The 25,801-nt window shown below is 34.2% G+C and overlaps 1 pseudogene; it reads right to left on the reverse strand.

The window, feature by feature from the left end:
- Nucleotides 1-5,742: 5,742 nt before the first annotated feature.
- Nucleotides 5,743-25,001, reverse strand: LOC118892472 (annotated as a pseudogene).
- Nucleotides 25,002-25,801: the final 800 nt, after the last annotated feature.

The raw sequence follows: 25,801 nt of genomic DNA on the forward strand, positions 1-25,801 counted from the left end.
GGTTCTAGAATATATCTTACATTTATATATTACTTGTTACAAAAACTCGCATTTAGGTTACACTTTAGATGTTATCTTTAACACACTACCTTAATTGAGGTCATCAGCATTCCTACATGATGAGCTTGATATTACAATATGAATATTTTATGCTGTAATTTGAAATTCTCTGAGCCATCAATTCATAGGAATTTGTTTATTTGCATTAATGTGGGTCAGTGATCTGTGTCTCTCCCTGGCTATTTGTTTATTGGAAGAGAAGAAGGACGATGGCAGATAAATAACATTTTTTTTTCCACATTTGTTTCCTCACAAAGATTTAGTCATAAATTCAACTAAAGCAATTCAGTCAGTTCCCTAAATCAGAAATGAATGGTTGCTTTTGGTATAAAGTTATACTCAGATAATTTAATGACTTGATCATATATGCTGCTCATTTCTTGTGTAGGAATAAAATCAAGTTGGAAAAAGGAAATAAAATTCCACAATATTGACTATAGTACATGTTGCTTCTTTTTGAAGCCCATAGTCTTCTTTAGCACATTTTTATTAATTTTAGAGGTAGAAATAATTGATAAATTTCTTATTCAATTCAAATGAATAGTCATTGAGATTAATACTGAAGTCTCTGCATCTCTTGATATGCTTTAGGTAAGCATAAACCTTATGATTTCTCTTTTTTGTTGAGTGGGTACACAGAAGCTGCTGTAATTATGTAGAACCACACCCTTCATATAAAACACACATTCTACAGTCCTTAAACAGAGGTTGTTTAAAGCACATAGCACAAATTTGATTTAGACAAGGTAAGGCATTCTCAAGTTATCCAATAGTTTGGGACGACCATGATAAAAACCTGAACTAGATTTATGCACCTAAAATCTGCCTCTGCCTGTCCTTTGCTATTACCACAGGGGATTAGGGATGGGTGAACCCAGCCGTGTTTTGGGTTCATCAAACATCTTGAACTACTTTTCCAATGTTCTGGGTTAGGCAAAACCCAAAATGTGTTTTGCCAAGCACATTTTCTCTTAATTCTTAAACCCAGGAGTATTTTAAGGTAAATTTAATCCATATGCTTCTGATTCATTTACACTAAATTCATCAAAATGTTCTATCTTAAGAGCTATCTAATGTGCAAGAAGCTTTTTGAATATTTTATAAGCCTTTTAAAGTCAAATTCATTGGACTTTTACATTCAGATGGTCCAAGAGCAAGTGAACTCAGACCCCAAAACAATCAAGTTTGGTTGCAAAGTCTAAAACATCAAGGTTTGTGATGGTTCTAAACTTGGCTGTGCATAGCTCAATCCTTGGTAAGAATATGTATTAACATTATTTTTGCACAATGTAGACTGTGTAACAATGAGTAGTGAATAAAATGCAAAATAAGGCATGGAAATATAAAGAAGCCAAGTGACAAATAATTCAAAGCAGACTGAATGTCTGTTCTTTAGCAAGAACCATGCACGAGCTAACATAATAGAGGATGACACTGCATCTGTTTTCATTTTTCTTTCTTTGGGGAAGACTTTCTTCTTTTTTGGACTGTATTTGGACTCTTCTACAGTTCTCTTCCATTTCTATCTTTTGGACAGTCACAGAACTTACAGCTAGCATTGTAGCACTAACATTAAATAAAAGAAAATTACATTTAATTATGTTTAATATCATATACAAGGGCTCGTTTTTGTCATGAAAAAGCTAAAATGGATTACTAACTTTATTTCTTAAGATATCATTATAAATTTTAGGTTTGCAAAATAACGAACAGGTTGAGATTCATTATGAATTTCACAAATCAAATTCACTATCAAAGCCCCAACTCTTGTAAATTTAGGCTGGATAATACTTACTAAAATTTGTAATAAATAAGAATCCCATTTGATTATATATAGGTAAATTCATTTTGATCTCTTTTGATTATTTCTATGTGATTTGGAAGACCAGACTATATTTAAGATTTGTACATAATGGTAGTTAGGGGCTTAGCTATGTAAATAAGAAAACTAAGTAGTAAAGTAGAATAAGAGAAAGTAGAATAAAAAATTGGCATGAAGAAATAATTTATTACATGCTAAAAAGCTAAAATCTTGTTCCTACTTTTCAGTTATGAACATTTCTAAAAACTAGACCCAGACATTGAAAAAAGTTAAATAAAAATCAATAATAATTTTAGCATAAGCTTTGCACATAAGAAAAGTTTGTTTTTCCTACTGTTGTTGTCATCTCAAAAAGCATTTTAGTGGCTTTCCAAATATCTGTTGTAATAAGACACAAATGATAATAAATATCTTTATAATCAGTATCTCAAGCATCTTATATTCTCTTTCAGCACTTTCTCAGAAATGTTGAGGAGTGACATAAATGAACACATCAATGGAGAGCAGGAGGTAGGAACAAGTATATTGCAGTGAGATTGAAATTCTTTACTAAAATGACACACTTGAACATTTTTTTCCCTTTCTCTATATGCCATATTTTTGTTTAATAATGCCATACTCAGATAATAGTTTTTAAGAGTTAGGGCTTTGGCAGTAGTATATTTTAGTGTTCAACCCTCACCAGCTGGTTAACTCTGAAAATTTTTAAATCTTCTTTTAACCTCAATTTTCTCCTCTGTAGAATGAGGACAAAAAGCAGGATTCTTAAAATTATTGCAAATGACAATATACATGAAAAGCTTAATATCAAATGAACTTAAGACCATGTGATAAGTGCCAAATAAATAGTATCTGTAAGATGGACAATCTACTTTTTTTTTTTTTAACTTTATCTACTACCAAAAAAGGTAATGCCTATTCCAATTATGCAAGACTTCCTGCTGTGTCAGCTTGGCTCGGTTACAGTCCCCCGTTATTCAACCAAAAACTAACCTAGATGTTTCTATGAAGGTATTTTCTAGATGTGATTAAGATCCATAATCAGTCAGCTGCATTTAGGTAAGAGCAATTATCCTAGATAACCTGAGTGGGTCTGATTCAATCAGTTGAAATGCCTGAAGAGCAGAGCTGAGGCTTCCCTGATGAAAAAGAAATTCTGCCTATGGACCAGTAGTATTTGACCCTGACCAAGAGTTCCAGCCTGCCTTTCCCGATAGCCTGCCCCGTGGATTTTGGATGTGCCCAGCCAGTCCCCACAGCTGCATAAGCCAATTCCTTGCAACAAATCTCTTAAAACAGATCTCCTGTTTCTGCTTCTCTGCTTGAAACCTGGCTGTTGCATGAATTTATTCAGCAAATACTAAGGGTTTTCTATGTCTCAAATCAAGTATTATTCTAGAAACCAAGGACTCTGTACAGAACAAATTAGATATTTCCCCTGTCATCACTGAACCAACAGAGGATATTTCCTGAGATAAATTATAATATAAATAAATATTTAAATTAAACTAATAAAAAGTGCTTTGAAGTAGAAGAGATAGCACATTATTTTAATATTAACCTTTTTAATTTCCATATGGAACGATTTAAAATTTTTTCTAGTGAATTTAAATCATACTTATATCTTAATTCAGTGAGTTTTTTGTTTCTGTGAATCTAGAGTTTCTATTATTTAAATGCAAATGTAGATTTTCTTCTAAGTGGAAAAAATGTAAAAATTTAAACTTTCTGAGTTTAATGTATTCAGTGAACAAACATTGATACATTGATTGAGTGCTTCTAGGTACATGAAATTGAGGTGAACAAGGCAGGGAAGGGCCATTTTACCTGCATTAGGATCTAATGTGTTACCCAAGTGATCGTCATTGTCATTTTTTTATTGTATTGTTGTGTAGCTAATATGATGTGCTCATTCATGTGACTACAACATAAAAAACTCATACTTTCAGTGGGAAATACTTAATCATTAAATGTCTTTATCAGAATAACTAGAAGATCCTTTAAAAAGTAAAAAGAGTTTTCATCATTAAACGTTGAAAATAAGGATTAAAATTTTGAGATTTGGTATGTGTTTCTTATTTAAATCTTGAAGGAATAAACACATCAGTAAGCAAATTTGAAGGGGATCCAACCCTTCAAATAGAAAGTGTTACAAATAATTTTTCTATTAAAAACATTATTTTCAATTTCTTCTACACTATTCCAATATCACAGGCAAGTTAGTCTTTAAATCATGTGTGCTTAAATTCACAGAAGTTTATTACAGTTTCTCATTTATTTATTATTATTATTTTTTAATTATTTATTTATTTATTTATTTATTTATTTATGGCTGTGTTAGGTCTTCGTTTCTGTGCGAGCGCTTTCTCTAGTTGCGGCAAGCGGGGGCCACTCTTCATCGCGGTGCGCGGGCCTCTCACTATCGCGGCCTCTCTTGTTGCGGAGCACAGGCTCCAGACGCACAGGCTCAGTAGTTGTGGCTCACGGGCCTAGTTGCTCTGCGGCATGTGGGATCTTCCCAGACCAGGGCTCGAACCCCTGTGCCCTGCATGGGCAGGCAGATTCTCAGCCACTGCGCCACCAGGGAAGCCCCTCATAGTCTTCTGAAAATGCAGGTACCCACAAATGAATAATGCAGAACTCCTTAGTAATTCTCATAAAAAGGATTTTATGTAAAATTAAGGAAATATAAAAAAGACCAAAGCTCCCAAAGCACCTCATTTAAATGCTATGTAGTTTGCAAAGAGCAATTAAAGTGATTCTACACGTTACTTTCCTTCAGTTTTTCTTCTTTGTAAACATGTCCAAATAAAACAAATGTTTACACACAACCAAGCAATAGATCAATATGGAGTGAAGTAAGGAAGAAAATATTGAAGGAAAATCTGTAAGCAGTTAGAAGACATGGAATTTTGAACCTTAAGCACCATGGTCCATAATGAACAAATCATGCCAGACCATGATGATAGGCCTGTTTGATAGAGTTGCAAAACTAATTGGATGAAGAGGATGGAATTGACGTCATGTATTTGGGCTTCAGTGAAGCATTTGAAACAGTGGATCATGAACTTTTAGTTGCAAATTAATAATTGTTTTGGATGAGAACAGAGTCACATGGATTGGGAACTGGCTAAAAGATCATAAACAAAAATAATAAATGGCAATGAATCCAGCTGAGGATAACTGCAGCAGGTTTTCATAATGGTCAAAGTTTTGTAAATCTCTATTTATTTGTTGCTAAAGACTATTTTTCCTCAATAATTTTGAAGTAGAAGTGTTTTCAGAGGTACCCAATATAGTACCCAAAGAAAACAGTCAGATCAAAATATGAGTTCATATGAATCAATATCTAATTTAGAATTTGACTTAGGTTGACTTTTGAAAATGTTATGTAAAAAAGTAGGAGTGCATAATATTCAGGCAATAACTAGTGTCAATAGAACAGAATATTTTAAATATTTTAGGTGTTATTAACTATATGTCTTACCCCCTTAGTAAAGTAAGTTCAGTAGCACCTCTATTAGAAATGTATCAAAGAAAAAAACGAATCTTTTAATTTTTATAAATAATGCCTGTGATTTCTCTATATTTGTTTAAATTAAATGGATTTTTATAGTAATAGGAGAACAGCATAACAAATTTAAAACATAATATACACAATACAGATTTTTTTTTAGCTTTTTTTAAAATTCACAATACAAATTTTTAAAACTGCTAGGAGACTATCAGAAGATAACACTGAAAGTTAGATTCTTTCTATGAAAGAAGAAGGAAATTATGTATAGATTTTTTTTTTTAACACCCAAATCGCTTTTATTAGAGGGAGATGGGGGGAACAGGAGTGGGGGAAGGTTCTCCAACTACACAGCTTGTTCATTGGCGCTGCTTCCTGAGTCCTGCGGCTTCATCACACAGAGCAGGCAGCTCAGGTGGGCTGGAGAAGGGATCAATGCACAGGGCTTCAAATGCTTCATCTGCCCGGAAGGCTAGCTCCACAGGGGCTTCGGCCTGAGGCCTTGCTCCCTGGCTGGTGAAGCTACACTCACCCAATGTCTTCCCGTCGTCCAGAAGTTGGTCGTCCTTGTACAGCTGCTACTCTTCCAGCGGCCGCTTGAGCTCATTCACGTTGCTCTGCTCCTTGACATCCGTGAAGATGGTGGTCTCGTGGCAACGGATCATGAGAAACACCTCCAAGGCAGCGGAGGCCTCTCCCCGAGATTTATAATGAAATACGACAGAACAGCTTTTCCGAATTGTGGGCTACGAGATAATTTTAGAAGTTATGCGATAACGTTTTAAATTGTATGCATTTACCTATATTAGGGGAAAAAGGGATTAAATGACAAATATTACTTAAAATATATTTGAATTCAAACAAGTACGTTATCTCAAGAAAAATATTCAGTGAAAGATGGTACAGTAGTATAAAATATGCCAAAATTCAGGTAATTGGTACACAGAAGACTAATGTTTGGGAAATGTTGCATTTAAAAAGTCAGTATTGTCTTATCCATTGAACCAAAGATAGTTTTAATTACGTGAAAGGGTAATGTATTGAGACCGATAATGGCAAGATTCTGAAGGAAAAATAAGATTAAAATGTTAAACAAATAAACAAAAATAAGTTTCATAACATTCTATATAATCCCCAAATTTCCCAGCTCTAGCAGACAGCTCATTTAATTAAACAATATTCCATTAAATTTTTAGCATCACAGCAAATGAACCTGAAGATTTTACTAAGATTTAACCTACTGAAGTGATAAATTCTGACATTTTTACCCCTTCCAATTTTTAAACATCAATAGAATGAAATAAAAGTGTATTAAATCTAGAATAGAAAAAAATTATTGTCACCATTAAGTTTACTTTAAATGAAAAGGGTACTTTTGCTGCTTGTAACTGAACTCTTAATTGAATGAAAACTACTGCTCTAAGATTATATCACCACTTATTTTTATTTATAAAACCTAAAAAGATAGAGGCACAAGAGAGCTAGAGTAAAATACACACATTGAGGAAAAGGCAAATTTTAAAATATTTTACCCAACTAGAAGCAATGGAAACTTTTGGTTTGCACAACAGCCTCCCAAGGGTAAAGGTGGGATTTACATCACTGGTTGTACTTAAAATTCACCCTGAAGAGCACTGAGGCCAACATTTAAGAGAATTCTCACAGGAGAGATTAGATGACCTGTCTTGGCTTTCCATTTTGTATTTACATGATTTTGTTGTCCTAATAATTATTCTTTTGGAAAACAATTTGCTGGCAACTTAAGGTTTTAGTTATATCCTCGGGAGTTGTCTGGCTGTGTTCAGCTAGAGTTGAGCTGTCATGTCTAAAATGGTGAAGTTAGGAAAAGGCACACCATGGATCCCAGCCTTTCCTTGAGCATTTCTGCTTACAGAGGCAGTGTTAATAATTCTCAGCTTTTGGAAATGAAGAATAAGCACTACATTTTACCTTGCAGGTGGAATAATAATAATGACATTAACTCTATCTACAAATATCTCCTACTTCATCTTAATTCTTGGTTTGAATAAGGTCATGACCCTTGTGTTATCATATTTTTGCTTGAAACATTAGCATATATTTATTGATTCATTAATTATTCCATTTAGGAAATATTTCCAGTGTCTACTCTGGTAGTTGTGCTGGATATTGAAAACACAGTAATAAAAAAAATACACATCCTTGATGCCACCAGAGGGCATAATCAGGCAAATGAGTAATTATAATAAAAGTAGTAAGTGCTCTGATTAGAAAGTAACAGATGTTTTGGGACTATACTGGTGGGACACCCAGCTCAGCCATCATGTTGATCGCAGGGATGATGATAAAAAGTATCTCAGAGCAAATAATATATATGTGTGTGTGTGTATATATATATATATATATATATATATATATATATATATATATAGCATATATAAACATATACATAATACACGTATGTGCTACATATATTATATAACTATGCTATATACACTAGGCAAAGAGTACAGCTTGTCTGGAGGCTCCAAGGTAAGAAAGTATGAAATGTTTAAGGAGACAAAAGATGTTTAATATGCTACAGAGTAGAGTTTGAGAGGAAGATGATAAAAGGTGAAGCTAGAAGGACTCCAAATGTTGCCTGCTCTACAACCCCAGGGGCCCCATTCATGTGGACTGCGTCACCCAGGTGAAAGAAGTAGTGATTTTAGTTAGGCTAGAAACAGTGAGGATGGCAAGAAGTAAAATGAGCCAAGAAATATTTAGGAGGCAAATTAAACAAGACTTAATGATTGGATACGGAGAACAAAAGAAAAGGAGAGAAGATATTTTGCTTTATCCATTGAGGTGTAGATGGTACTGCCTTTAACTAAGATGAGAAACATTGAAGGAAAAATCGATTTCAGGTAAAAAAGCTTTCTTAAGGTGGTTTGAACTTGTTGACTTTGAGGTATGCCTGGGAACTCTAAATGGGTATTTCTTGCAGGCAGTTGGATATGAAGATTTGCAATTCAGAAGAGGAATCTAGATTAGATACATGTTTTGAATAGATGGTCATTGAAACCATAGGAATTAGAAAAAATTGAGAGGAAGATTAGTCTCTTTTCTGATTTTGGATAGGATTATAGCTATATAATTCTAGATTTATAATAATTATTGAAGGATATTTACAGGAGTAAATTTTATAATTTACTTTGATAATCCACATTTTAGCTTAACATCCATGCGATTTATTGACTCAATTTTCCAAAATAGTATAGAAATACAGACACTACAAATAAGCAGAGGAAACCAGCCAGTTTTTGTTGTGTATATTTATAGTTTCTGCAATGGATATGTAATTATTTTTATAAGCAGAGACAAGTAGATGCTATTGAATGTCTTCCTAAATTATTTAGGGGAATAGATAATAATTGGCTCATTTTTGATAGCTGAAACACTATTTGTTTTTAAGAAATTAAATGAAAACATGAGTAAAAATATGGAAATCCTTAATTTATTTAATAAAAATATTGGTATGCCTCTTAAACACTTAGTTGGACAGCTGGAAATATTGATGTGGGTTTCTATTCCTCTTTATCAGCTTACCCTATTGTGGAGATAAGAATGAATAATAAAGTACCACACTACTGAGAGAAGGAAGAAAAGCAAAGAAGCCATAATTATGAAGGAGGCTATTTGTATTCTGGGTAAGTGACAATTATTTGCCTATAATTAATGTTCTTTTTGGTACCTTACAAAAATGTGAAGTAAGAATGACTGTAGTAGATACATTTTTCTTTATAACATAGATTGCTATGAACAATATAACACAGTCCTGTGTATTGTTCTGAATTTGAAGATGATTTATTTTTGATCACTGGCATGTGGTTGTGTATATAGAAATCCAAAACAAGTGAAGCAATCAGTCCATCAATTGGTTATTTTGTTTACATGAAATCAAAAGAGTTAGCTTGACTGATTCCCCCCTCCTTGGATGTTTGGGCATTAAATATGTAACCCAGATGTCAGCTGGGGCCACCTTGTCTTCCTTGAGATCTAGATAAGATTGCCTTGAATCTTGATACCCACCTTGTGGAAGGAGGAAACACTTTTCAAATGTCAGTGAAATCCAGGTAGCTTGAGTTCTTAATGGTTACTCTTCCTCCAGCCTGTGTCTAGGTTTCTATGTTTCCTGTCTCTTTTATCCACCATATCATTCCAGATTTACACTCTGAACTATTTTTTTTTTCCAAAAAACAAAAATGTAGCCCATGCAAATGAAACATTCGTGAGTGTAGAGAACTTTTTGGAAGATTGGGACAAGGGGATTAAGAGGGCAAAGCATTTACACTGCTGTAAGAAGAATGACTCTACATTTAGTATAAGGCTACTCTGATCCCTTCAGTTATCTTTCTTGATGGAAATTTCCATCAGTCCTTCAGCCCCTCTGGAAGTGTGCTCTGGAATAAATTTGTGAATTTATCTATACATCCCAAGATTTAAGTAATAGTATTGTTTATAATAGCAAAAATTGGAAACAAAGTTTCTTATATAAGAACCTAATTAAATCGATTAGGATGATCCATACAGTGTGACACTGAGCAGTCATTTAAAAATAATGAAAATATGTACATCCTTGAATGGAAGAGTTTCCAAGTGATATTATGAAGTTAAAAAAATCAGGGTGCAAAATGGTGTCAGTGGCATGTTTCTACTTTTGGCAGTAAATAAATATATTTTGAACTGGAAGAATACACCAAAATTATAATAGCATTTCCTTTTAGGGAGAGGTACAGGGTTAGTGGGAATGACTATACCTTTCATTTTTATACTTCAGTACTGTTTAACTAAATTCAATTTAAAGAAGGTATGTTAAATTAATTAATAGTACATGGATTGATTTAAATAAATCCTTTTATTATCTCATTTAGAACAGCTGAGTCACTCCTATATGGTTATGAGAAAAAGAGCTGCTATTAGAATAAAATCCAAAGTTCTTTACACCCTAAGTTCTGGACACCCTGGCCTTCCTGGTGCCTTGCCAACTTGCCGCATCTGTTCCCAAACCAGATCCCTTGCACTTGTTCTTCCCTCTGCTTCCAATTCTCGTTATCTGCTGCATCACCTCATTTGGGTCTTGATTCAAATGTCACCTCTTCAAAGATGCCTTCTGTGACCATCCTATCCATCCTAAGTCCCCTAACCTACCTAGCTATTCTCTGTCTTTTTGTCCTATTTGCTTCATGGCACTTATCACTCCCTGAAATTAAGCATATGTGTGTGTCTCTGTGTGTGTCTCCCCCACTAGAACATTAACTTTATGAGATCAATGGCTTTATCTGTTTTGTTTGTTGCTATAACTTCAATGCCTGATAGTAAGCACTCAATGAATGCATGAGTGAATGAAGGAATGAATAAGTTAAGGGGTCCACATGTGCCCCCTGGGTCTTATTTTCTATAATCCAGGAGTTTATCAAGAATAGTTTCTTTCCTAAGAGGGACTCATGTGTCAACTCTTAAATATTACACTTATTTTGTTTTGAGTATTTATCAATTTATACCATGTAAGTTAACAGGATTCAAGAACTGGAGCAAGTTTTGATAAACTTGCTAGAATAAAAATAAGCATAATTCTAAAAAATTGAACCATCACTAGGTGCTCTACATATGCATTATTTTAGGTAATCCTCCCAATAATCAGATGAGATGGCCCCTATTACGATATGTATCATATTATAGCTGATTTCAGATTCTCAGAGGACTCATATTCTCACAAATCACTACAGATTTCCTTGATTGAACAGGGCATGTTTTATGAATTTTTCCCACTGCAGGAAAGAAAATGACAAGATCTACTAAATTTTTGAGCAGAATAGTAAGATGTGGTCAATTGAATTATAGATGCATACTCAGCGGTAATAGTTATGTTTTTCTCAACACATCTACATACGTTTCATAGAATTATCAAAATAAACCAATTTCAATGTGTTGAAATCCTGTTGATGGTGATTACCAGTGTTTGAGAATAGTTTATAGCCATGGAACAGATGGAAAAAACATTTTTAAGGAACACTTATGGAGCTGAATGCTCCGGGTAAGACTACCAGCCTCTCCGTCTTTCCCCAGCCAACGACACTGCTAGTCTCACCACTTTAACTGCAGCGAGGAACAAAATTCAATAAATAATGCATAATTAGAATCAAATAGCCACCTTGCCTTCAGAATAAACTGCATTATGTCTTTCATCCCTTTTCTCCCTCAGTTATCCCCAGAAATACAAGCCTCCAAGGCCTTCTACCATCATGCAGAGTCTTAGCTTTCTGTATTCTCTAACCTGACCAAATTAGATCATCCCAGGCATTGGTGTCTCCATTTGTATTGACCTAGAACTTCTTTCTTAGAGCATGAATGTCTTTTGCCTCAGTCATGTTAGAAACCAATACTATTCTCTTAAACGTGAGTTCCACCCTATTCTCATCCAACCATTGCTGAGAATAATCAACATAGAATGTACTAAGCAAAGAATGGGGAAGGTGAGTCCATTATGAGAGGTCTGCTAAGGGGAGAAGAGAGTTTATTGCAGAGAATAGTAGAAATATAGAATTAGATACAGTAGGCCTGTATTAAAAACCAATTTCCTTTAAGTAGTTTGGACTGTATTTTCAAGCTAACTTTTTAAGCAGGGGTGTCTGGTTTATGGTCACCCTGGTAACAGTGTGGAGGATGGGCCAGAGCCTAGGTTTTACAACTGTTCAGTGGAACCAAAGAATTCATTGGAGTTGCTAATCACAATCTTCAAGCATTTAATCCACACGCAATTAAAAAAAAATAATTTAACATTTAAAAACTGTAATTAACATGCCAACCAGTGCTATAAATAGTTACCTTCACCACTCCAAGCTAGAAACAAGGTTAAGAGCAGAAAGGTTAAAAGCACCTTGCTGTAATAAAACCAGGTTGGTTTTATTCATACCTCTGTTATGAATTTTCAGCACATGGGGTTGACTGTAGGTTACCTGAAATGAGCCATCATTGAGTGGGGAATCACCAAACTGTCTTCTCTCCAAGACTACTGGACCTGTTAGAGTCTTGCCCGGCTTCTGGGGATGCCTGTGTTGGTCACACTAAGCCACTGCCTTACTGTGACAGTGACAGTCACTAAGCACCTTGATGGGTCCCAGGGAAAGACATGAGCACATATATGCTTCACGGAGCACACCCAGTGCTCCTGGACCTGCCTGCTACCACTCTGATAGTAAAATGGGAAATGTTTTTCTTACCAAAAAATGCGTGTAATAAGAAATTTTGAATATTGGAGACTTCAAGGTATTAAGAGGTGCTTTTGGGTTAACTCATTTGTTGTGTGTTGAGCTGAGAACAAAGCTCCTCTGACTGCTTTTGAGCATTTATTTAAAGTACTTATAAAAATATATTTGATCAGGGATTTCTTGCTCTATACTGATTTTGAACTCTGTTTTTGTTGTGGATGTTTATTCATGTGTTTGACCCACACAGCCCTGTGAGAACATTCGAGTCAGACTATTATTTCTAGACCCAAGCTTTGCAATAACACCCCTGACAAGGTGCAGGCACAGCAGCTGGGTGTAGGCCCTCAGCATCTTTCATCACAGTTGCACTGTAACAAGTGAATACATAATGCCTGAAGTGGAGATAATATAATACTGTAGTTCCTTTTGCATTTAGGTTAAGTTTAGACTTTTTTTTTACATTTGACTATTTTATATTTAACTATTTTATATTTGACAATGTTACTGGACAGTTTCAGTGGTTTCTTTTTTTGGTCTAACTTTTATCAACAGTTCTTTTATAGGAGAGGTAAAATAATTACCTTTGAAACCAGAAGTAGACTTCTGGTTATAAATAGAAAATTTAAAATAGCATTGGATGATAATGATTAGGCTGAATAAAATATGATAAAGTATAGCATAAACTAATTCCACGACTAGTGGTAAATACCTTGAAAACAGAATAGCACAAAATGGTGAGAGGTCCTTTTTTTTTTAATGCCCTAGGTGTGACGCGAATCACGCTTCACACTACTTTAGATCTGGGCAACAGGGACCTCTGCTGTGGGTCCCATGCTTTAGAGGGTCCTATTTTTTTCCTCCTATGGCTGCATCCCTCTCCATGGAGCAAATGAGTCCGTGGAATCAAAGAGATAAGTCCAACTGAAGCACACAACTCTCTTTCAGACTGTCCTTTAGGTATCCTGCTTCCCAGAATTCCCTGCCCTCAAGCACACTCCCAGGTAGCATGAGAACAACTGGCCCCCAGTCTGCAGTCTGCCTCCTTCTCCTCCCATCACTGCCTGATTCCACACCCTGGGGGGCTTTTCAAGGACGTGTGTGGTCACCTTGGCTGCATGCCAAAGCTCCACAGACACCCAATAGTGACCCCTGGGCCACCCCTCAGTCCTAGGGATGTACACACCAGCAGTATAGAACTACTTCAGGAAGGATGGATCCAGGTAAGATCCTCATGGAAGCAGAGTTGTGGGGCGGGGATGGAAAGGAAAGGAAGCTGAAGCATAGAAGCCTAATGAGGTCCCTCCCATAATTCTTTCTGTCTAGGAAATATGCCCCATGTAACTCTCTGCCGGCAGCTGCCTGCTAATTTGTCATGATTTACCCAGAGAAGACCGGACAATCACTAAAGAGAATCAGCTGATTATGGTAGCACTATCATACCTTCTTTTCTCTTTATTCTTAACTAAACACACATTGTCTTGTTAGCAAGTGTCTCAGAAAGCTAATAGCCTGTATCACCCCATGTAAAGGGAACTTTTTAGTGCCTCACTCCACTGACTAATAACAAACATCAATTCCAAACTTTACAAATGAATGTAATAAGCAAAAAAAAAAAAAAAAACCCAAATAAACAACAACAATAATAAAATAATTTTGTATCTATCTCCCTATTTTTCTCACTTGTTTCCTCAAAAGCAAGGTCTTGATATTCAAAAACTGGAGCATGCATAAAACCCACAAGGTGTGGGATTTTAGCTATAAAACAAGGCAACTGCAGAAGACAAGAGACTTTCTGGAGAAGAATATATTCAAGTCTAAATATTTCATACCATCTGTAAATGGAAGTCACACTAGTGGGTGCCGGGAGTATAGATTGGGAGGGGGCATAAGGAAAACTTCTGGAATTCTGTGATGTCCCATATCTCCTCCTGGGCAGTAGTTAGATACGTGATTACTTATGTTAAAATTATCAAACTGTATGCTATGATTGGTATACTTGACATACTTTACTATGTTATACCTTGATTAAATTTATAGTACTTAAATTTTGTTCTGTTACACCTTAATTGAATTAAACATGCTTTACTATGTTAAAAAAAAACAAAAACAAAAACTGGGGCATGGAAGAAAATCAAACTTGCTGTCTCCTGGAAGATCTCTGGTGCACACCAAAGTCATTAAGTAGTAGCTCTCTCCTCCCTCCAGATGCACTGAATGAGGGGTGAGCCCTCCTCCCCACCTTAGTATGGCTACTGGCTTTGTTCACTAATGAAATATCACTGCCAGAATTCTATTTATTGGAACATTACCGGTTTTTAAAAAACTTTTAGAGTAGTGTACATAGCATTCAGTGTTTGCACATCAAATTATGTTTTTCTCTTTTCGCTTTAAATCAGAAAAGAGTTTGTGACCTATTGAACAAAGGGACTGCTCTGAAGTTTTTTAAAAAAGAAAGAAACATTGTTACTATGGCCTCACACCTCCCAATTAGATGGCCATGGACTATGTACAAATATTTCCCATTTTGGCAGGCCCCAGTGCTGAATCAAATGGCAAATCCTGAGTATTCCACCTTCTCTTTGATAAGAAGTAAAAACATTTGTAGTTTAACTGAGGGGACTGCCTTTTATCTTGCACTTTGGCTATGTCTATGTACAGGATGTGAAGTTGACGATTGAAATAGTGTCTTGATAATACGACTTTAAAACCCACTTTGTCGGACTGTATCAGATAATTAACCAGAGGTGGCTAAAGAGAAAGTTGAGCAAGCCAAATAGTTGATGTTCTCAATTTTTAGATAGCCTCTATGAGTTAAAATATAAATCATATATATTTTTATTCTTATCAATGGGATTATTAAGTTCCTTCCTAAATGAGTGTATTTTTCCTGACTTAGTAAGCGAGGTATTATCTGAGGCAAAGCAGCACGGAGAGTGTTTACTTACCAGATGGGGAGAATAAGGCAGCTGGGATTCCATCCCTGACTTGACATGAATGGTGTGCGCTGTGCCCTTTCCTTTGGTACCTCAGCAGCTACTAAATCCTGCTGTGCTTCCTATTGCTGGCTGACAAGAAACAGAAGCCTCTTCCCACAAGTGACTGATGGCAGATGGATCAAGCCAGTGAAACACTACGCCCCAGACTTTCATCTGTCCAGCTGAACTGGGTCATTACAAAGCGTGCTTTCACGCATTGTTCCTCTTATGGCTGAAATTTATGTGTAGTGTGGGCAATAGTTAGTTTAATTTAGCAAGTTTATTTTAAACATTGACTACATGCCTGGCAGTGTGCTGCTTACTTTCCAAAGGTTAAAAAAGGCATGGACACAACATATTAGCTTGGTGTGTTTCATTTTTAAAGGGAGTAATAAATGTAAATTTAGGAAGAAATGTCATTGAAATAAATCCAGATCACTTGGTTCTCAACTTTCCTGTAGATTAACAAACTCTTTTAGGGGTAATTAGTGAGCAGAACAGTTGGAAAGAGAAAGAAACAGGATAAACATAAATAGCTATTTGGGGAAAGGGAGTAATAAATTTTAAAGTCTTAAAAATTTTGAGTATACATATTGAAATTAAAGTAATGTATATTATTATTTACTTTTTGGTTTTAGATGTAGAATTACAGAGGGGGGGGTCTCTTATTTAGTTCTGAGCTTGTATCTGTCTACCTCTTTCTTTATCCATCCAGTATTCATCCATCCATCTGGTTCCTTATTTTGTATTCAGAGTTTTCTTTGATGAAAACTGAGTTTCTGAACCATTTATCATATTATCCATAATTATTTTTTTGCATCTAAACCTGTGACTGAGGAAAACAACTTTGAATCAAGTGTATTGTTTAGGATTTCCATTCTAAGACAGCCAGCTAGTGGGCAGTACTTCCTCAAAGGGAGGCTGGCAAAAATATCTGAAAATCCAAAGGAAGATCTTATTCTGAGCTTTTATGAGCCCACAAAGTCCTTCCTCTGTTAAAAAGCTTGCTGACTTTTGTGTGTGTGTGTCATTTTTTTTCTTCTTAAGCACTTTGGGAGACATAAACTGGAAAACATTACCTGGTTTCAGACATGCACCATAGCTCAAGGCAGGAAGAAAAAGTGAGAGCAGGTTTGCAGACTTGTTCTCTAGATGCAAGTGTCCGGGAATGTCTTGCTGCACCTAACCCAGAATCAGCTAAGAGTATTTATTTGAGAAAATCCAACAGGTAGACACATTTGGTGGAGAAATTAAATAAAACCCAACTTATGTTTGCTGTTTTACAGACCATTAGCTCTTCAAGTTCCCAGCAATAAAACAGTCTGTCCTCAGTTTGGACAATTTCATGAGTCTAAAGACTCATAAGACTACTTTATCTGAGATTTAATACAAAATATATGTCAATTACATTTATTTGAAGATAGGCATTCACTTTAATTAACTTGTAAAGTATGCCTCTTTAAAAACCCAACACATCAACACATTTGTTTTCAAACCAGAATGAACACAGGTAGGCACATTTTGGTGTAATTGTACATATTCTTTCCAAGTTAGCGCTTTGAAAAAGTGATGAAATGCTTCCTTATTGAAAGAAGAGTCAAGCAGGAATGCCACACCGATCTGAATATGACATATGAAAGGTGACCTAAGCAAGAGTTACTCTTTTATTAAATAATTCACTGTTTTAAAACATCTTAACAGTCATAGGCTGATTCTTAAGGTTTTTGTGGCAAGTGACATGGACCTGATGAATTTTACTGCAATTTGAAACACCTGACTCCAATTCCTTGGGAATATTATTTGAATCTACAGATTTTACCTAGGAATTTGGACTCAGTTGGTGTGGCAGAGGCTGGGAGTCTATATTTTTATAAGGGCCACAGGCATGTCTGGAAATCCTGCCAATCAAACCTTTCCCAGGATGTATATGTGATTTGTGACTAGTTTGTGAACTGAAACATGATTGATTTATTGTACAGTCCCAGTTCCTAATGGTTTTGACTCCATTGCATTCAAGTGTTAGTGTCTGTTTAAAAAATACTGTCTAAAAATAATTCCCATCTTCCCTATATTTTCTACCTCTAGAAACATTTTTATCCTTTTGAGTCGATGCAAATGTCGCCACTTCCAGGTGGCCTTCCATGATCATCACAGCTGAAAGTAACACTTTCCTACACTGACAAGAATTGGTCTTCAACAGAAGTGATTTCTCTAATAAGCTTTTTGGTGTGGTATGTGTGCCTATTTGGGGAACATGTCTTTCAAATTATTGTGGACTCTACAATAAGAATTTTCTTAAAGACATTACCCCATAGTGTCATAATGAGGATCAGAACACATTTTTTTTCCATAAGAATACTTGTATTTTTCTGCAGGCAGTGTGGCAGAACAATTAGGATCAGGGATTTTGAAACCAGACTGCATATATTAATATCCCAACATAATTACTTACACGCCATGTGACCTGGGGCAAGTTGCTTAATCTCTTTTGCCTCAGTTTCTTCATCTGTAAATTGAGAATAAGTGTAATGCCTACCTAATAAGGTTATTATGAGGATTAAATGAGTTGATATACACATAATGCTTAGAATAACACCTGGCATTTAAAATTACTATATTAGATATTTGCTATTATTATTATTTGCCATAAGTGGTTTGTTTTTATATTATGAATTCTGAGAATCTGTTCATCACTTTTCTCTCTTCATATTGACTGAATGTAGATTTAAAGCCAAGTTTGTAACCTGATCATAACAAGGAAGGAAACATTTTTAGCCTTGTCCTTTTGTCTCTTCTAGCGCATTTCTTAACTCCCATTTAGTTTATGCAATCTTGTATAATTTTATGAATTCATGAATGTTGCTTGATATTCTTTCTGGAAAAGGGTAGGGTATATACAAATAAATAAGTACACATTTTTTCTTTATCCTGTTAATTGAGCTGTACAAAAATATGAAGACATTAAGGAATAACCTCATTCCAGGACAAAGGAAAATATAGAAAGTTGGCATTAAAACACAAGAGTTTGAGGGGGGGAAATATGTGTTAAAAAAACAAGGAGGGTCACTGGTGGTAGTAGACAATTTTCTTCCCAATTTGCTTTGCTCTCAATATATAGTTTAGTGTAGCTATCCAGTGTGAACTTCCATATCATTTTCAGCGGGCAGATGCTCCTTTTGTGACAGGAGACGAAATTTTGGAGTCACTGAATGAAATTAGAGTAAAACTAACCTGACAATTTGTAAGCCCAATGCCATAATATTCAAAAAGCCTCCAGACATGGGGAACACAGCTATTCATAAGAGTTTTTTTTTTTTAATTCCTTAAGTGGCTTTTTAAAACTGCAGTCTTATGTTGAACATTTTAACCATAAGAACAACAAAAACAATCCTCTCTACCCCCCTTTATAAATAACACTGGATGACTAGGGATGGATTTCTATCCTTGAAATCTCTCAGAGGCTCAGAATGTTTTTTGCAAACCACAAGAGCATTACTCCTCCAAAAGAGCATTATGTCTGTGGTTGTAATGTCATCTGGACTTCTTGATTTATTTATAGCATAATTAACCAGCCATCTCAGTTCATTAACTTAAGTATTTTTCTCAGCTTAGGTCATGTGTCCTGTCAAATCAAGACTTCTCTTTAACTCTCAGTAATGCCCTGATGCTGGAATACTGTAAATTCCAGATTAGGAAAAGGTCTTTCGACTCCATGACCCATGTCTTCAACTTTCGTTGGACACAACGATTCACCCAAAGACCTACGCTAAGTGAGACTTGGTCACAACATGTTTTGTGTTGAGAGGGTAAAGCTATCAGAGATGGCAAAGATCTACTGATTGAGCACTAGAACTCCTTCCAAATTATAGCAAGTCCCACTTGAAGGGGAATTCTGTGCCTGGGACCCAGGCAATGAAATGTGAGCATCACATATGAATTTAATTGCTAACTATTTAACTCTATTGATATTTTATTCTCATGCGCCAATCCTAAATTTTCTGACCATTAGCAAGTAAAGAAACCAAATAAATCTGTCATTTTAAAATGTGTTGCTATTATACAGTGATTACAGCTAATAGAAGTAATTCCAGAATTTTTATTCTGGTACACAAATATGTGGGATTAGAAAATTGTACATAATAAGCTACATATTGAAACAAAAGCATAACTACTCAGTAAAATTATTATGCTATGGTAAAAATGACCATTGGAAAAAATCCTAACAATATTCTTGGATATTCATGGTAGGCATTCAGATCATTACTGTGTGGAACAAAAAAGAATCTGGAAATATTTTAAGAAATTCACTAAATATCAAAATCTTGGTTACATTTATTTCCTCTCTTATTTTTCATAAGCATTTTACAAATGCTTTGATTTTAGGTCAGAACTTATACATGGTCCATTTAGAGTTTGGGAGAGAATTCTTGATCTACAAATGTTTGTGGTCTCATGAAATATCTTGCTTTGCATGTAGACTTCTATCCTCAGCCCTGTCTTTTGCTGAGTAAGAGTAACATATGTTTGTATGTAGAATCTTGCTTTTGGAGTTTACCCTCCAAGAACAATTTTATCAAAGAGTAAAATTTGGAAAAGAATATTGGAAATACTTTTGATTATTCTTAATTTCAGAAATTTCATTTAACTTCCACCACCTTTTTCCCAACCAGCTGACTGAAATGAAGACAAACTTTATTTCTGATGATAGCAATTGTCTGTACTTTTAATGACTTCTCTTTATGACCTTTATTTTAAGTAAATAAAATATTTTATATTTTTTAGGAAGGAGAGTGAGGAGGGTGACACAGTGCATAAAATATGTATTTCAAATGACACATGTATATCTTTTAAAAAGTAATTTATATCTTCAAATGCAAATAATCTTTCTGATCTAAAATCTTAAGTTAATAGTAATAATAGTCAAATCTCTTTGTTTATGAAATATGAAACATTAATATCTCACTGAAACATAGTTTTTAATGAAATAAATATATTAGTATCAATGTTGATTGAAATTTTATATACTTACTGATATTTATGGAAATATATTTAAAAAAAGGAATTAAACATACTCTGCAATTTCAAAAGGCAAAATTATTTGTAGCCCAAAGTCACTTATATAAATTACATTGACAAGTAGGCATCAACTTTATAGATAGATTATCATTCTTAGAGGAATGCCATGTGAAAAATTATGATTATGGTAATAGAAAAAAAAAGAGTACATTCTGGTCAGAAACCCAATGCCTGTCCTTAGAGTTAAAGGATTCTACTTTTGATTAAAACTTCTGAGCATTCTCCAACCTGAGCAGTTTATACTCATGGGATAAATTCATGGTCTTTATGGCACTGGATCTGTTTCATAGTCTACTTGTTGACTGTTAAACATCTTATGATGAGAATGAGATCTTATTATTCTTCCTATGACTTTTCCATCTTAATGGTATCTTGCATCTTTTATTAAATTTGGGGGCATAAGAAGGACCCCATTAATATATAACTCTGTAAGTCTCTCTGGCTAATTATATCTGTCATTTAGCATTTCTTTCCTAAAAAGGTGAGAAAACCCACAAGGAAGCAGAATCAGCCTTTTATTTGGCTAAATGTATTAACAGCATCAGCACCAATAAATATCCATTGAAATCTAGAACTGGATTGAATCTACCATTGTAAATTCTAGACATGCCTTGGGTAAGCATCTTAATCTTTCTAAGCTTCAGTTTCTCCATCTGGCTAGTGGGCATAATACTGACTTCATATATTGCTGGTAGTATTAAATAAGATAAAAATCCCTAACAATAAGGTCTGGTGAGTAGAGATAGTCAGATTTTCTCTTCTGATTATATTTATACTTTCTGTCTTCCTCCTTCCACAGCCAGACAGATACATGACCTTTACAGCTACTATTACTTTTTGTGCTTGATATTATGCTATAGTTTACTATTCTCTGCTTTATGTGTATATATTTTCTTTATTTCTGAGAAGCAAAATTTGAAGGCAGAGACTATATTTCCTTGTGTTCTACCATGTAGTAGTAACAGACAGTTGGATACATGGTAAATGTTGAACATACCTGCTTTCCAATTTGTTGACATAGGCCAAGACTTATTCAAAATTAGTACTTTTGACATATAAATGTTCTTAGACGTATTCTCATTTCCATGGGTAATTAAGAGTTACCCATGAGAATCATATCTCTAATAACTATTTATGGTATAGAGGATGAAAGTTGTGGGTAGAAAGGAAGAAAGAAATAATTATTTGCTAAAATGAAACATATGTCTAGCTGTACTAGTAAATATCTTCTAAGCGCAAGTTAAAAATACTGCCATTTCCAGTAACATGTCCTCATCTGAGTAGCTAAATCTATTATACAGAGTTTGAGAATCTGCCGGGGATGGTGGGATGAAATTCTCACTAGAGAGTTATCTAACAGGAAATATCTAGACAAGATTTAAAGTTTTATAATTCACTGAAACAGTTACATTTGTTGTACAAAATTTCTCTTGGTTTTATAGTACAGGGCTTCAAAGAATGATATTTCTAATCCATATATTAAAGCACGCAGTTTATAGCTTGAAGATTGTACGTGAGTGGAAAATTATGATTTCCAATTGCATTAGGAGGAATCATCCATTTCATAGCAGTATTTACCACATTCTTGGCAAGCTATCTGCCTAATAACTGAAAGGCCTATTTTAAATAGCCTATAAGTTATTTTCAAATAGGAAATCATTTAAACATCATTTAAGTTACTTACCAAAAATTTTTATTTTCTTCTCTCCACAGCCTAGAAATATAGTGTATATGTGAAAATAGTTTCCATTAACAAAGACAGAAAAGGCAAATTTATAATACAATTCAGATACTAGCAATACAAAAATTCACAGAAGACCACCTTCTTTGTAAATTGACTTTATGTCTGCCAATAATACTATTAAAAGTTAATGTAAACTCTAGGATGGGATGTTAGACTTGCCTATGACAGATTGGAGGGAGGATTCTGGAACATTTCAAGGGTAAAAGAAAATAGGACTTGACAGATTAAAGAGTCCTGAGCTGTGCTCACCTTCCTCAAATTGCCCTTTATCAGATGGATTAATGCAGTCTTAACATTGGAAAAGACAGGCTGCTACCTATGACAGTAACCAAGGAGCTTACTGAATGTGGCCTGGCATTAGTAGGGGAAGAACTGGAAATGTTTATTTCCCCTGTCACTATACTGAAAGAAATAGACAGCTGTTGGCCAGTGGCTTATCTTAAAATAGCTTCATTAACACAAAGAAGCAAGTTAGAAAATAACAACATAGGGACTGGAAAGTCTAAATGCCGAAAACTGAGACATCTGGCCAAAGAGCATATTTACTGGGTAAATGTGAGTTAATTTGGAATTTTGTCTTGTTTTTAAGAAGGGGCATATTAGGGCAGATTCATCTCTGATTAAGTAAAACTTAAAAAATGCTTCTGGATTTTTATTTTTTAAATGTATTGATTAGAACATTTTAAAAACTTATTTTTACCTAACTTTATTAAAGTATAAAGTTCATAAAACCAAATACATCTATATTAAGTGTACAGCTCCATGAGTTTTGAAAATTAAATGCCTATATAAACACCACCCCATATATACACATGTCCATCATCCCAAAAAGTTCCCTTATTCCTCTTTGCCCTCAATCCTACTCCCTTATCCCTGACCCCAGGTAAACACTGATCTGCTTTATTATGCCATAGATTAAATTTGCCTCTTCTAGATTTCATATAAATGAAATCATCCAGTATGTTCTCTTTTGTGTCTGGCTTCTTTTGCTCAGTATAATGTTTTTTAGCTTTGTACACGTTGTGTTCCACTTGTGTCAATTAAAAATTAATATGTTAACTATCAATTAAAGTATTAATTTCATTGTATGGCAGTTGCACAATTTGCTTACAGATTTACTTGTTGACGTACATTTGTGTTTCTTCCAGTTACACACTATTATGAATAAAGCTGCTAGGGGTATACACATCTTTTTATGAACATATGTTTTCATTTGTTAGGGTAAATGCCTAGGAGAAGAATTGCTGGATCACATGATAAATAAATTTTTGACTGCACAGAAACTACTAAGTTGTTTTCCAGAGTGGTTACACCACTTTACATTCCCAACAGTCATGCATAGAAGTTTACATTTCTCCACATCCTCACTAACACTTTGGTATTTCTAGTCTTTATAATTTTAGTCATTCCAGTAGCTGTACAAAGGTAACTCATTGTGGTTTAATTCACATATCCCTTGTGAATAATAATATTGGATATTCTTTTCATTTTCTTTATTTGTATGTCTTCTTTGGTGCAGTGTCTATTCAAATATTTTGCCCTTTTTACTGGGTTATTTGTACTATTATGTAGTTGGAAATTCTTTACACATTGTAAAATACATGTATTGTGAAGAATTTATTTCAACCCATGGCTTATCTTTCCATTTTGTAATGGTGTTTTCAATGAGCAGATTTTTAAATTGTAGCAAAGTTTAATTTATCCATTTTTTACTAATCAGTGCACTTAGTGTCCCATTAAAAAATATTTGCCTACTCCAAAGTCACAAAGATTTTTCTGCTATTTTTGCTTTTAGAAGTTCTACAGTTTTAGCTCCTACATTTAAATATATGCTAGATTTCAAGTTAACTTTAGTATGTGCTGTGATGTAGGGTTGAGTTTCATTATTTTTGGGCTATGGATATCCAATTGCTTTAGTATCATTTGTTAAAAAGACTACATTTTAAACTTAGAATTACTATAGGACCATTGTCAAAAATCTATTGAATATGTACATGTATGCTTATGTTGCTTCTACACTGTCTTGATTATTATAACATTATGGTATATCTTTAAATAAAATAGTAAAATGTCTCTAAATTTGTCCATTTAAAAAAAAATTGTTTTGGCTATTCTGGGCCTTTTGCATTTCCATATAAATCTTAAAATTGTCTTTCAGTTTCTACAAAACAACCTGATGCTATTTTGATGGTTATGTATTGAATTTAGGGAGAACTGAAGGTTTAAAAATTTTGAGTCATCCAATACATGACTATGGTATTCCATTTATTTCTTAATTTAAGATATCAATTGTAATAGGATATTTATACATAGGATGTTCTACATATATAATTATAATGTCTATGAATAAAGGCCATTTTATTTCTTTAATTCCAATCTATTTCTCTATTTTCTATTTATTTCTATCTATCTATCGATCTATATATTATCTATCCTTCCATCTATATTTTAATATCTTTTTTCTCACCTTATTGCGCTGGTCAGGACCTCTACTATAGTGTTGAATAGTGATGGTGAAGATAGACAAGCCTTGCCTTGTTCCTAATCTTGAGACAATTGTTAATTCTTTCATCAGTTGCATATTAGATGCATGTTGAGAAAATTTGCTGTTATTCCTAGTTTGCTGAGAGTTTTTATTATGAATGGATGTTGAATTTTGTCAAATGATTTTATATTAAATCATTTGACAAAATGATTATATTAAAATGCATATATTAAAATGACCACATTCTCTTGGGTTATTTTGCTAATATAGTACATTATTTTGATTGATTTTTGATAACAAACCATCCTTGCATTTCTGGGATAAACTACAGTTTGCTCTTTTTATATAATGTTGCAGTCAGTTTGCTAATATTTTGTTAGGAACTTTCATGATTATGTTCATAAGGGGTCTTTGTAATTTTCTTTCTTTGTTATGTCTCTGCTGGATTTGATTTTAGTACAATGCTGGCTTCATAAAATGAATATGGAAACATTTCAGCTTCCTTTACATTCTCAAAGGCTTTGTATAAAATTGGTATTTTTTATATTAAATTTTTGGTAGAATCGTCTATAAAGCCATCAGAGTCTGGAATTTTCTGTGAGGGGAGATTTTTACCTACAAATTTTATTCTTTTAATAGATCTAAGTCTATTTTTTTATATGTTATATTCTTTTGTCAGTTTATAAATTAGTGTCTTAGGGAATTTGTTCATGTCAACTTGAATTTATTGGCACCAAGTTGTTTATTATATTCCCTTATTATCTTTTAAATATATCTAGAATCTGTGGTGAAAATCTTCTCTTATACCTAACATTGGTAATTTGAGTTTATTTCTTATTTACTTTATCATTCTAGCCAAAGATTTAAAACTCTTATTGATTTTTCAAAGACTCAGC

This window comes from Balaenoptera musculus, chromosome 3 (genome assembly GCF_009873245.2).
Source record: "Balaenoptera musculus isolate JJ_BM4_2016_0621 chromosome 3, mBalMus1.pri.v3, whole genome shotgun sequence".
Classification (NCBI taxonomy): Eukaryota; Metazoa; Chordata; class Mammalia; order Artiodactyla; family Balaenopteridae; genus Balaenoptera; species Balaenoptera musculus.